At 40.2% G+C, this 11,480-nt stretch overlaps 2 non-coding genes across 2 annotated transcripts; one reads left to right on the top strand and one right to left on the bottom strand.

Annotated features, from left to right (window-relative positions):
- The first annotated feature begins 3,439 nt into the window (after positions 1-3,439).
- On the top strand, positions 3,440-5,640 carry LOC101294122. Its single transcript, XR_183915.1, has 3 exons — positions 3,440-4,143; positions 5,135-5,225; positions 5,435-5,640. It is a non-coding gene; the product is annotated as an uncharacterized LOC101294122 (transcript).
- Positions 5,641-6,860: 1,220 nt separating this feature from the next.
- On the bottom strand, positions 6,861-8,194 carry LOC101293830. Its single transcript, XR_183914.1, has 2 exons — positions 8,117-8,194; positions 6,861-7,408 (listed from the first exon to the last, which is right to left on the bottom strand). It is a non-coding gene; the product is annotated as an uncharacterized LOC101293830 (transcript).
- Positions 8,195-11,480: the final 3,286 nt, after the last annotated feature.

Raw genomic sequence — 11,480 nt, 5'->3', positions numbered from 1 at the left:
TTGACCAATTGATCAATTTCCATAAATAGAAAGTTTCCTAAAATAGAAACTTTCCTAACTTAGTAAGTATTCCAATTATAACCCGACCTTTCTTATTTAGGAACTATGACTTGAATTAGAAAGAATAACCTCGAAAACTACCTTAACGGCTCTCGGCCGGATATGCATCCTCGCCGAATTTCGGCGACTGGCGGGAATATTTTGTCAGATTCTGGCCACTTGCCGGAATTTCGTCATGACCTCCCCGTAACTCTAATTTACCTAGTTCTCGACATGGAAGCTCCAATTTGCTCAGGGCGTGGACCCAAAAGCTTATCCTCGTCAGATTTTTCACAAGTATGCAACATAACGATCAAGTTAGTCCTCTAATCATCACCACAAACATCACCATTCAAGCAGCAATCACAAAGACGAAGATTTTTACCTTCTAATGAGAAACCACGCCTGCACCGCCGACAGTAACTCCTTTGCCGGATTCTGGGTTCAGTCATTCCTCCAACACACAACAGTAGCCCTTCTAACCTCCCTCCATGTCACCCCAACTCGGAAATTTTAAAAAAATATTGTTCTTTTCCGAGTAAGGGTGTGAATAACTTCAATTTGTCAAGGATAAGAGAACCTTGGACAAGTAAAAATTATATGAAAACCTTTAAATCAGAGGTAACTTAATGAAGGAGTAAACTTTATTTCATAAATATTGTTCTTACAACAAACAGGAAAGACTAAGCCTTATTACACAAATAGAAATTTAAAAACAGCAAGCCATAATTTACTCCTCCTAGACTTCATCCCTTCTAGGTATTATGTTTTTATCCCTCAAAGAGTAACATCTGCACAAATTCATAAAGGGGTGAGTCATAAACTTAGTAGAGCAAATCTCATGTCATTTTAATAAACAAATAGTGTATGCACATATATAGGTTAAGTTTTCAAACTGATACTCTTGTACTATCCTTGGTCACCAGTGTCTTATTGCCATGAGATCACTTTATCAATATAACATTGAAAAAGCTTCTCTCCCTATGTATACAAAGGCAGACAATTGCTGGTCCATTTCAAGTAATAGCCTCAACCCCATAACTTCATTAATTTCTTATTCAACATAATATCAAATAGTAATATGATGTTGACATAAGATCTTATAATAATATGATGAAAAACTAAATATAATAACCATTTTTAACAAACAACATGTACAATTCCAAAACAAGATAACAAGATTATAAAACAAAGAGATTCCCCATAACTTCCCCTACCTCAAACCTGTTTTACCAAAATTGAAATTTCACTATAAGACACTAGTACTTACTTTGCTTCAAACCTCCATTAATTTCTTTCTTCTTCTAACTTTTCTCTATGTTTCTGGACTCTACTTTTATTTTATTTTATTTCCTCAGGTGAATACCTCTATTTATACTAGGAAAAGTAATCATTATGCTTGTCACTTGTAGCTTCCCTAGCCTATCTTAGTTAGACTTTTATCTATCTAACTGTTAATTATTTGCTACCACCTATTAATGTAAAAACACTTGAAGTTTATCTTCAAGTACCCGGATTTGTTTTTAAATTTGATGCCCAAGTTTAAGATGCTCACTCAGCAGCTATTTGCAACCCACAAATCTGATTGAGGTTTTCAGACTTTCACTTGTGATTGGCTGCATGTAATCATGTGTTAGACATAAGCTAGCAAGTAGGTGAATCAGCATTTCATATAAGACAAAGCAACAATCCAAAAATAATTTTATTTTTTATTTTTTATTTTTTTTAAATAATGCTGGAAAGGAAGAGAGAGACGTCGGGAAGCCTTGTCGGAGACTCGCCGTGAAAACCCAAAAAAACACAGAATTAGGGATTCTCGATTTAGAGCTGGATTTGAACACGCAAGGCCACAAAATTGAAGAGGAGGAAGAGAGGGAGAAAACCCTACCGTTGATTGGCCGAATTGTGGCCGGAATCGTGGTCGGAAAACAGCCGAGGCTTCTCCCCCTCGATTTAGCTTTGAATCGAACTGCAACTGAGTTTTTATGGATTGGGTTAGAAGAGAAGGAGAGAAGTGTTTTGGTGGTGGTTTAGCGGCATGTGGCGGCTGGAATCGACGATGCCGCGCCGGAGATGGCGGTGGCAAGCGGAGAGGAGAGAGAGAGCTAGGCTCGGGTCAGCGCCCGAGTTTGGGTTTGACAGAGTCAACCCATCTCTTTTATACCTGAACCAACGGTTGAGATCAAAACCTTAATTGATCTTACGGCCCAGATTAAAAATTATATTTTTATTTCAGAAAATTAATTTTTTTTACCAAACCTTCCATAAATTGTAGAAAATAGCGCGAAGCTCCGAAAAATAATCCGAAGACACCATTGAACTCGTGTCGACGCGTACTACAACATCGGGGCCTTAAAAGAAGAATTTGACATTTTGAGAAAAATTCGAAAATAAACTTGAATGTTACCTTACTAGGTTACCGAGTACGGTTAAATTCTTTAATAACTCTTAGAAAATCTGGTAAATAGGTAAAATTAGATATAGGGCGTTACAGTTTTAGTATACCCAAAGGTCGTGCTGCGCGAGAATCTGATTTTCAGCGCAAACTTATGTTTTGAATTCCTAAGCAGCCTTCTCTTCAAGATCAAAGTGTAAAAGATTAGTATTAAGGACAATACGACATTTACTTAATCATTGTCCAATGTCACATTTGAAGACATATTAAAGAACATTGATATGCTAAGTTATCAAAACTTTTGTGGTTGATGTAAGAATCAGGAAAAACTCTAAGATTGATGTGAGAATCAGGGGCAGATGCAGACTTCAGAGGGAGTTTTGCACATACATGTCACTATCAAATGTGAAGGGCGTGTTGTACTCTTTTTCTCCTACAACTAATAGTTTCTCCCACAGGATTTTTGTTACATGACAAGGTTTTGACGTGACAACACCTGGAGGCTGGAGCACCATCGGCATAGTGGTGGGCTGCACAAGGGGAAATGTTGTAGGATATTTTGTTATGTGTGCATTAACCTTATGCTACTAGAATATGGAATCTTGATTCCATTTAATGATAGGTTTTCTGGTTAGAATAGAACTATATATGATTTCTCTCTACATACCTCAAAGATAGATACAACAGTATTTTCACGATTCTATTAAATTCTCTCTTAGACCACCTTTATTGGTCACAGTAAAAAATTTCATAGTTTTTTGTTACGAAGTGGCAATTTTATTTTTATTTGGAGTTTGTCATAATATCAAACGCATTTAAAAAAAATAATTGCAAATTCGTTTTTGAGAAGGAAAAGAAGACCCCTCTCCTTATTTTTATGTACAGGTAGTTCCTTCATTAGGTTTAAACACAACCCGCCGCCGCAGATCCGAAGCAAGCATGAGCACTCTGTTTGAGACCCATGATGAATACAGCACCCGTGTTTATCAAAAACACAGAAAGATAGCCTTCCGAAGCAGCGCCTCCGTGGACATAATTCCGATCAGGTTCCACTGGTTCAAGGCATATGCAAACTATAATCCAGAAATGCACGAGTATGAGCCAGTAGAACCGCAAATTTTGTTACGCAGGAGAACTCTCAAGTTGCGGTTCTCGAGGGAGAAGGCGAGTGGCGATGAAAAGACAAGGATGGAGAGATTTGCATGGTATAAAAGGGTCATAGCTGGATCTCCCAGGGAAGCCAACAAGTTGCGGAACAAGTTGGGCAGATATCTCCACACAGCTGTGGGTCTTGACGAAGATAAGCATTCTTCTATTATTGAAGAAATTATGGAATTGCTTCCAGCAGCCGTGCCCGATAAAGTTATGGAGGTTCAAATTGCGCATGTTATATATAGAGTATAGAGATACGGAGGAGACCTTGCACTTGCACCTGGATGATTTTTACTACAGGGAAAAGCTGATTCCTGCGACTGAATCCTTCATCCAGGCTTTGGAGGAAATGAATCCACCTGATGATGATGATGAACTGAAGTGTCCTATTTGTATGGAAATGTTTGCACAGAGAAACGATAGCAGCAGCATTACGAGGTTGCCCTGCTCACATTATTATCATCGAGATTGCATTGTCCCGTGGCTCCAGATCAATCATCTCTGTCCCACTTGTCGCCACCCGAATTGACTGCCACTATGCTGTGTATGTTTTCGAGGTACCTTCCATCTTCTATCTAGTGTTAGGATAAATTTCAAACTGTTTTCAATTGCTACAATCTACATCACATGTATGTATGCTGTATAATCTTCTTCTTCAGTTAACATCCGTTTACAGTTGATTCTATTTTTTGCTTCTTCTTCGTTTTCTTTCTGGTGTTTCTGGTATTGTCATCATTGTTTGGGTAACGATGGTTCATAGTCTTGTTTGGAGTGCTAGGTTGTCATTAGTGCTATGAATTTGGCTAGGATTGTAGACCAGCTTGGCTTGGGCCTTCAGTGATTTAGTATAGCGTTTTAGCAAGTCATATCTCTAACATGCCTGTGGGCTCTATACATATTTGTACTCGCTTGATAGCTATAGATTGACTTGGCATGTTTCTAAATTCTTTTGTATCTCTACCTGCAAGTGAACATATTAATCGAGGCTGGTGTACAAATCCTTATAAGCGATGGTTAATCAAAATTTAGTAAGAATTATCAAAGAAGGTCATTTGATATGCTTGCAATAGAAAACAATGAAGCTATGAAATGCTCCCAGGTGACCTAAATCTGTTGGAATGGCTTGGGAGCAATCGTTTAGGGTAAATTAGAAGCGACCCAACAAACTAGGTGTAAGTTGATTATTAAGAGATGGCTGGTGAAGAAATTTGTGGCTACAAGGAGAGATGTATGTGTACTGTCCATATAAATAAAGAGAACGAATTTTGCTTAGCTTGACGGGTTTGGTAATGCTAGTCATAGTTTCCTTGATGTGGCTTGCATGTATCTTCATAATAAATTGTTGAAGCATGAATGATATATAGATTGCAATGTAGCTTAGGCGAACACGTATAGAAAATTATATATGATTATCTTAAATTGATGATTACTAACAATTTTCGATTGACTGATACATGTTACATGTGTATATGCTTGGCCTTGATTTGTATAGCTTAAACTTGCTTGATTAACAAATTATTCGTTTCTCTTTGACCTTGTTGATTCAAGATTGTCACAGCCATGCTTAGTGGAGATTTGTTCTTATGTTAGCCCTATTGATTATGATGATGCATTGAGAAGAAAATCGACTACACAATCGGTATGGTTAAACTATTTTTTTTAATAGCTTAAAAGAAATTTCTAATATCTATACTAAGCAACATTGAGTTTGAAATATGAATTATGTTTTGGAAAGTGGTATAAAGAATAGTTGAATAAAGAAGTATCAGGAAAAAAAAGAAGAAGAAATTATTATGATTTAGACAGGTCAGTCTCTTGAGTTTTCTAAGCTTGGTTTCTTGATATCAGATTTGAGATAACTTCTTATTCAGGCAAATTTTGCCAAAGTTGTTCATGTTCGACGCGAGGCCAACATGGTTGCTCATTCTCTTGCTAGAGAGGACAAATTAATTTCTTATTCCAATGATATTTTTGATGTAAGTCCTCCGCCAGTGGAGATGTTACTTTCTCAGGATTGTAATGATGCTTAATCAATGAAGTTATTCATTCCCTCGAAAAAAGAAGAAGAAATTATATAGATATTAGGAGTGGCGATGTTTGAAAATAGAGCATATTTTTGTTGTGTGAAGAGTGAAACGAGAATGATACAAGCTAGAAGTAAATGTATGACTTGACAGTTAATTCCATGCTTTTGCTGCCCTGATCCATTTATCTTTTGTAAATTATCTATCCAGGAAAATCCAATGTTAACAAATTTGAAACTGTCACTCAGTTTCCCCAGGTTGAGTGTTCAGCTCTGAAAGACGGTCTCCTTGCTGTTGGAAGATTCAATTTTAAGCATATTATGGTAGAAGGTGATTCATCTGTTAAGAATGAATACAGCATCCCTTGGTGCATCAAGTCCTTAGTCCGTGAAGTTCGAAGCCTGCTGCAGTCTTTTTCTTATGTGTCTATCTCTCACATGTGTAAAGAAGCTAACTTCTTAGCTGACGCGATGGTGGAGCTCGGTCACTCTCTTCCTAACACCAAGGTCTGGTCTCAGGGTCTTCCTCCTCAAGCTTTGGAGGCATCGCGTTTAGATTTATTATAGTTTGGTTACATTCATGGCTATCCGTTATAATTTTCATTTTCTCCAAGAAAAAGGAGAGAAAACTGTCATTCATTTGCTACAATCTATATTTATGTGTAGTCGATTGTACATGAAACAACCTCCCAAGCCCAGTAACTAACAGGCATTCTGTAACGTGTCAAACTGCACCTTTTCAGTTTAGGCACGTCACAGGGCTGCGAGTCTCAAAAGGAGAAACACAAGGTAGTTAATATAAGAAAACATTTAAGAAAAAGACAGCAGAAGCGTAAAATTATATTTTGAGGTGTAAAATCTTTATTTTTCTCAAAGTACTTTAATTCACCAAGAACATGATATAAGGGATGTTTAAAAATAATGAACTCAAAGGAAAACAGTTTCCCAATAAGAGTATCACAATACAAACTTATAACAGGATTGAACGCTTTCATTCCTCTCAAACTTAATTTAAGAAATTACCAAATATTAACGAACTTCAAGAAATAGAATTACGAATGAGAATACAACAAGGCCAACATAATAGAATTTTGGAACAAGAAACTCAAGTATAAAAATATAAGGTAAGCGTCGAAACAAGATACCGATCATAAACATGCACACCTAGCTCCTCGCCACTATCCCGTCCTAGTGCACAGTACCTGCATTCACAAACTGTTGTACGGGTGAGCTTTCGTCCTCGCTGCTCAAGGAAACTACCCATGACTAGGTTTGAAAACATAAAGTGGAGCTCCAGTATGAAAATATGCTTAAAACCAAATTTATAATGAACGACAAACATTTGAAAAGAATATTTAATTTTCAAATAAATGTGGCGCCATAAGTCTGTACCTGATGGCCGGTCCTCTTCTGGACCCACTATCCAACTTACCTCACTATATATGTGTACAACAGGTAAATGTAGCGAGAGTGTCCACTTACGCCATATCGCCTAGAGGAAGTGCCACACCTCAAAACATGTTAGACACTCCTCAGTCCATACAGCCCCTCCGGAGGTTTAGGGAATCGAAGCCCAAGGAAGTCACTATGCCCCTCTCACTCTCAAGCCATCAATAACTCATATAACGGTTACCATATTTGTGATAACCAAATCATGCAATCTCATATATGCATTTAACATTTTATTAAACAATAAAATCACTAATCAAGGGAGTTTCGGGTCCCCTACCTGGATTCCGAGGCTTTTCTCGTGAACTCCCAAAACCATGAGCCTTCCGCTCCTCGGGTAACTGGAGTCCCTAATGTCCGACATTTAAACCGTAAATATCTTATCGAACAAGTATAAGCAATCACGACGACTAATTACCAATCGTCAAATCAACTTTTCATGTTTTAACCAGAATTGACCAACGTTTGACTGATCAATATTTATAATCTCTTTCACCAGTTTCATAACCAATTCCACAACCGAAATCTCTTTCGATTTCCATGTCTCTAGCATATTAGCCATTTTATCTCACAAACTCAGCATAGCAATTCTGACTCAACATTACTATGGACACCCAGCATTCAAGTTCCTTTCACCATAGTATTAAAATTACAACTTTCCACAGCTAAGGGCAACCAACTTTTCTAACTCCAAGTTTCAAAATCAATGAACCATGTGTGAACTCAAATAACAATTTTCCATATATACACACACATACATATATATAGAATTTACTTGGGACGATCTGATATCATCCTTACAAACAGTCAAGGAAGCAGTACTCAACCAACATCACTTTATTTTCAGTCCTTAATGATCAAGAACCAAAATTATAATAATAGGGTACTAGCTCAGAACCATCCAACTTATTCGTGACTTAAAAGATGATCTTATCATCTAGCTAACTTCAATTAATCAATCATACTATTACCACATCAGTATACTGTAACAATAAATCTAAACCAATCATCAAAAGATCACAACCAGTCTTCCAAAGTGTGATTAAACGGGTATATACCTTAAACTGAAAACAACCAAATGACAGCCTTTACTTTCCTCACAGCAAAGTACAGAGAGTTCTTCCATTCCTCATCTTCTCCACCAGTCACCAATTTAGAACTATTTAGCACGTTCTTACTTCTGCTCAAAAATAAAAACTCAATAGCAGCTTTGTATCTGGATGAGCACCTTAGCAGTAGCTAGAATAGATTCCTCCTTTAATCTCCCTTTGTCCAATTCCTCTCTTGATCGACTGTGTGTATAAGAGCACAACAAGGTTTCAACATCAATGATCCAACAAATAATAACCCATCAGTCAATTTTGAATTTTACCTTCGGATTAATATAGTTCAAGGCGGAATCCCTTCATACTAGTCTGCTTCTAATGAGGAACACCACGCTAGCTAGACCAATCCTTCCTCTGCTCTCCCTATCCACACTTGATAACAATTCGCTCAAAGCCAAAGATGATGAGCTAACACCTTGACAAATTTAACTTCATCGATTCAGCCCCGATGCCACAAAGCATAGAACCGAACTCGGGAACGAACCGAGGAAGACCCAAAGAGTCACCGGACCGAGTTCTTCGCGGGTGGAGGAACCAAAACCGACTTGGAGAGCGCTGGAGTTTCTAGGTTGGTCTGAGTCGGTTGACCAGCTCCCCTCATTTATATAGCCTTTCCTCAAATAACATTACACGGTTGTGATTAAGAGGTAACAAGTTTCTAAGGCCCAGACAGCACCATACCTATTTTCCTTTTTCTCTAAATAATTTCTCATACTCTAATCTTCGACAATTGGCCTGTATGTCTGAAGAATTTCCCGAGCTTCCTCACTAACTCGTTAATAATACACTCGACCTTGTAAAAATTCCTGAAGATCTCCTCGAGCACATTTAAAACCACCAAGGTCGATAACAATTTATTGAACTACCTCAAATTAAGCTCGTCAAATTTTCCGGGTGTTACACGTTCCACCACAATCGAGGCCATCCTAAGGTTTCCGCCCATTAGCAGAGTGGGCCGGGCTCAACCTCGGTGGTAATACTGGGCTTGGAATGACTGCAGAAGGTATAGGGGAGGTCTACATTTGAAATAGCAAAAAGGGTAAATGTCCCACATCGGTTTCCCAGCAGAGTGAACCCACGCTGGGCCATAATACGGCCAAGCCACCAGCTTGTCAGATATCATTAACTACCCTAATAATTACATTCAACCATTAGATACTAACTTAATCATCAGAGGAGGAAAGACCAGAAGCCCCCGGTCAACAGGAGGAAAGCTAGTCACCCAGCGAACACGCCTTCAGCTTGTACAACCCTATCTAGGATTGTATAAAAACATTTGGCGCCGTCTGTGGGAACCTTTACTAAAAGTCAGCGTGACTATATGGCTGAGTTAAGCGAGCAACAAGAGTAGGATGTGGGAAGGGAAGAATAGAGGGAGCTAATATTTGGAAGAACCTCGGAAGTGTTAGGGGGAAGTTCACGAATCACAAGGAGAGCCCTTCGAGAGGAAATGCCGGAGGGAGTGGCGCGAGATCTTAATTGCCAAGAGGTAGGAGGGGATGAGGGCCCAAATCGCTGGACTGGAGCAACAAAGGGTCAAGGATCAGGAAAAAGCTTTCGGGAGGGAACGCAAGTTAGAAAAGGAAAGCGCCACGCTCATGAGCGCGCTAGCCCGAGGGATAGAACATCGGGAAGCGCTAGATCGGGCGATCAAGTCGAATAGGGTGACCGAGTCGGATTGGGCGGCCACGTCACAGCAAACAGGCCCTCGGCCGGGAACGAACCGTAGGACGGTGCATTTAGGGATGAACTTGTTCCCGGACGAAATGAGGGATGAGGGACCGCCACCCTTACTTGAGCCTGTCCTGGAAGTCCAGGCCAAAAGGCCGGGAGATATGGAAGATACCCTAAGAGCTATCCGGGATAGCGTGGCAAGTTTAGCTGAAATAATCTTAGATGCCGAGAGAAGGGGGACACGTAATCTAGCCCGCGTGAGTTTCGAAGAAAGAGGGGACCGTTCACAAGAGCAATCATCCAATCCGTCCGGTCGAACACAACCAAACCGTTGAAACTTAGCTATAATGGGGATCGTGATCCTCATATTTTCCTTGATAGTTTCAAGTCTCACACGAATGCCAAAGGGTACTCGGACACAGTATGCTGCAACATGTTCCAGGAAACCTTAGTAGGAGAAGCACTTAGTTGGTTCTACGAGCTCCTGTCAAACTCGATTGATTGCTTCCGGCAGCTGGCTGATAGGTTTGTTAATAGGTTCATCCTACGGACGGACGGGCAGAACACTGCCCAATAGTTCAAAGTAAAACAAGATAGGGGAGAGGAACTGAAAACTTTTGTGAACCGCTAGCAATGAGCCACAGTCAAAGTCAGGAACTTTGATAAAAGGGTTGCAGAGGAGGCGTTCATTCAAGGGTTGCTTCCCGGGAAGTTTTTATATGCAGTAAAAATCGAAAATCCGCAAGGCTACGACAAGCTGATGGAAATGGCGATCAGGCATGCCCAGGCAGATCATGATACTTATGGGGGGACCTCGGCCGGGAAAAGGAAGGTGAAGGGAGAGAAGGAGGTTTGCTGGTGCAAGTGGTCCAGGATGTAAGAGCTTGGACGGGAGAGCAAGAGCCGAACTCGTACTCTTTTGGAAAGAGGCATAAGGAAATGAGCGGGAGGAAGGCAGGGAAGTAGTATAACGCGCAAGGGAAGGCAAAGGGCCCCTATCGAGATACCGGGTATGCCAAGACGGCGCCGGCAGCTAAAGAGCAGTTCGCAGTGCTCAACGCCACCTACGAGACAATTTGGAATGAGAACAAGTCTGTCATTTCGCCTCCCCCCGAGACCTGGCTCACTAAAGAAGACACAAGCAAGTTGTGTGGGTATCATGGGGAAGTGAGTCATCAAATAAATAACTGCATAGAGTTGAAGAAAGCGGTAGAGCCGAGTGAAAGAAGGAAAATTGCAGCAGTACGTGCCTGGTCAGAGGCACGTAGAGACAATCGAAGTGTATGGGACGATCAACACCATCCATGGCGGGTCCCGCATAAATGATAGGAGCAATAAGGAAAAAAAACAGTGTACGGAAAGAAGGGATGGCCGAGAGGTTTTTGCCTTTGGAAGTAGCAATAATCAGCGAGTAACGACCGGTTGGAAGTCCGTTACCTTCCTAGAAGAGGAAGAGGAGGGGATAAGGCCGCACGAGGACTCGTTCCTGATAACATTGCAACTCAATCACTATATCACGAAGAAGATTCTGGTTGACACGGGAGCTTCCGTCAACGTGCTATTCAGGAGTGCATGGAAAGGATTGCATCGAGGAAGTAACAAGCTGATGCAAGACCATGAGCCGTTAATCAGTTTCTCGGGC

The sequence above is a fragment of the Fragaria vesca genome, linkage group LG2 (genome assembly GCF_000184155.1).
Source record: "Fragaria vesca subsp. vesca linkage group LG2, FraVesHawaii_1.0, whole genome shotgun sequence".
Taxonomy (NCBI): domain Eukaryota; kingdom Viridiplantae; phylum Streptophyta; class Magnoliopsida; order Rosales; family Rosaceae; genus Fragaria; species Fragaria vesca.
The sequence above is the reverse complement of the archived record's forward strand: the minus strand, read 5'-3'. Positions and strand labels throughout refer to the sequence as shown.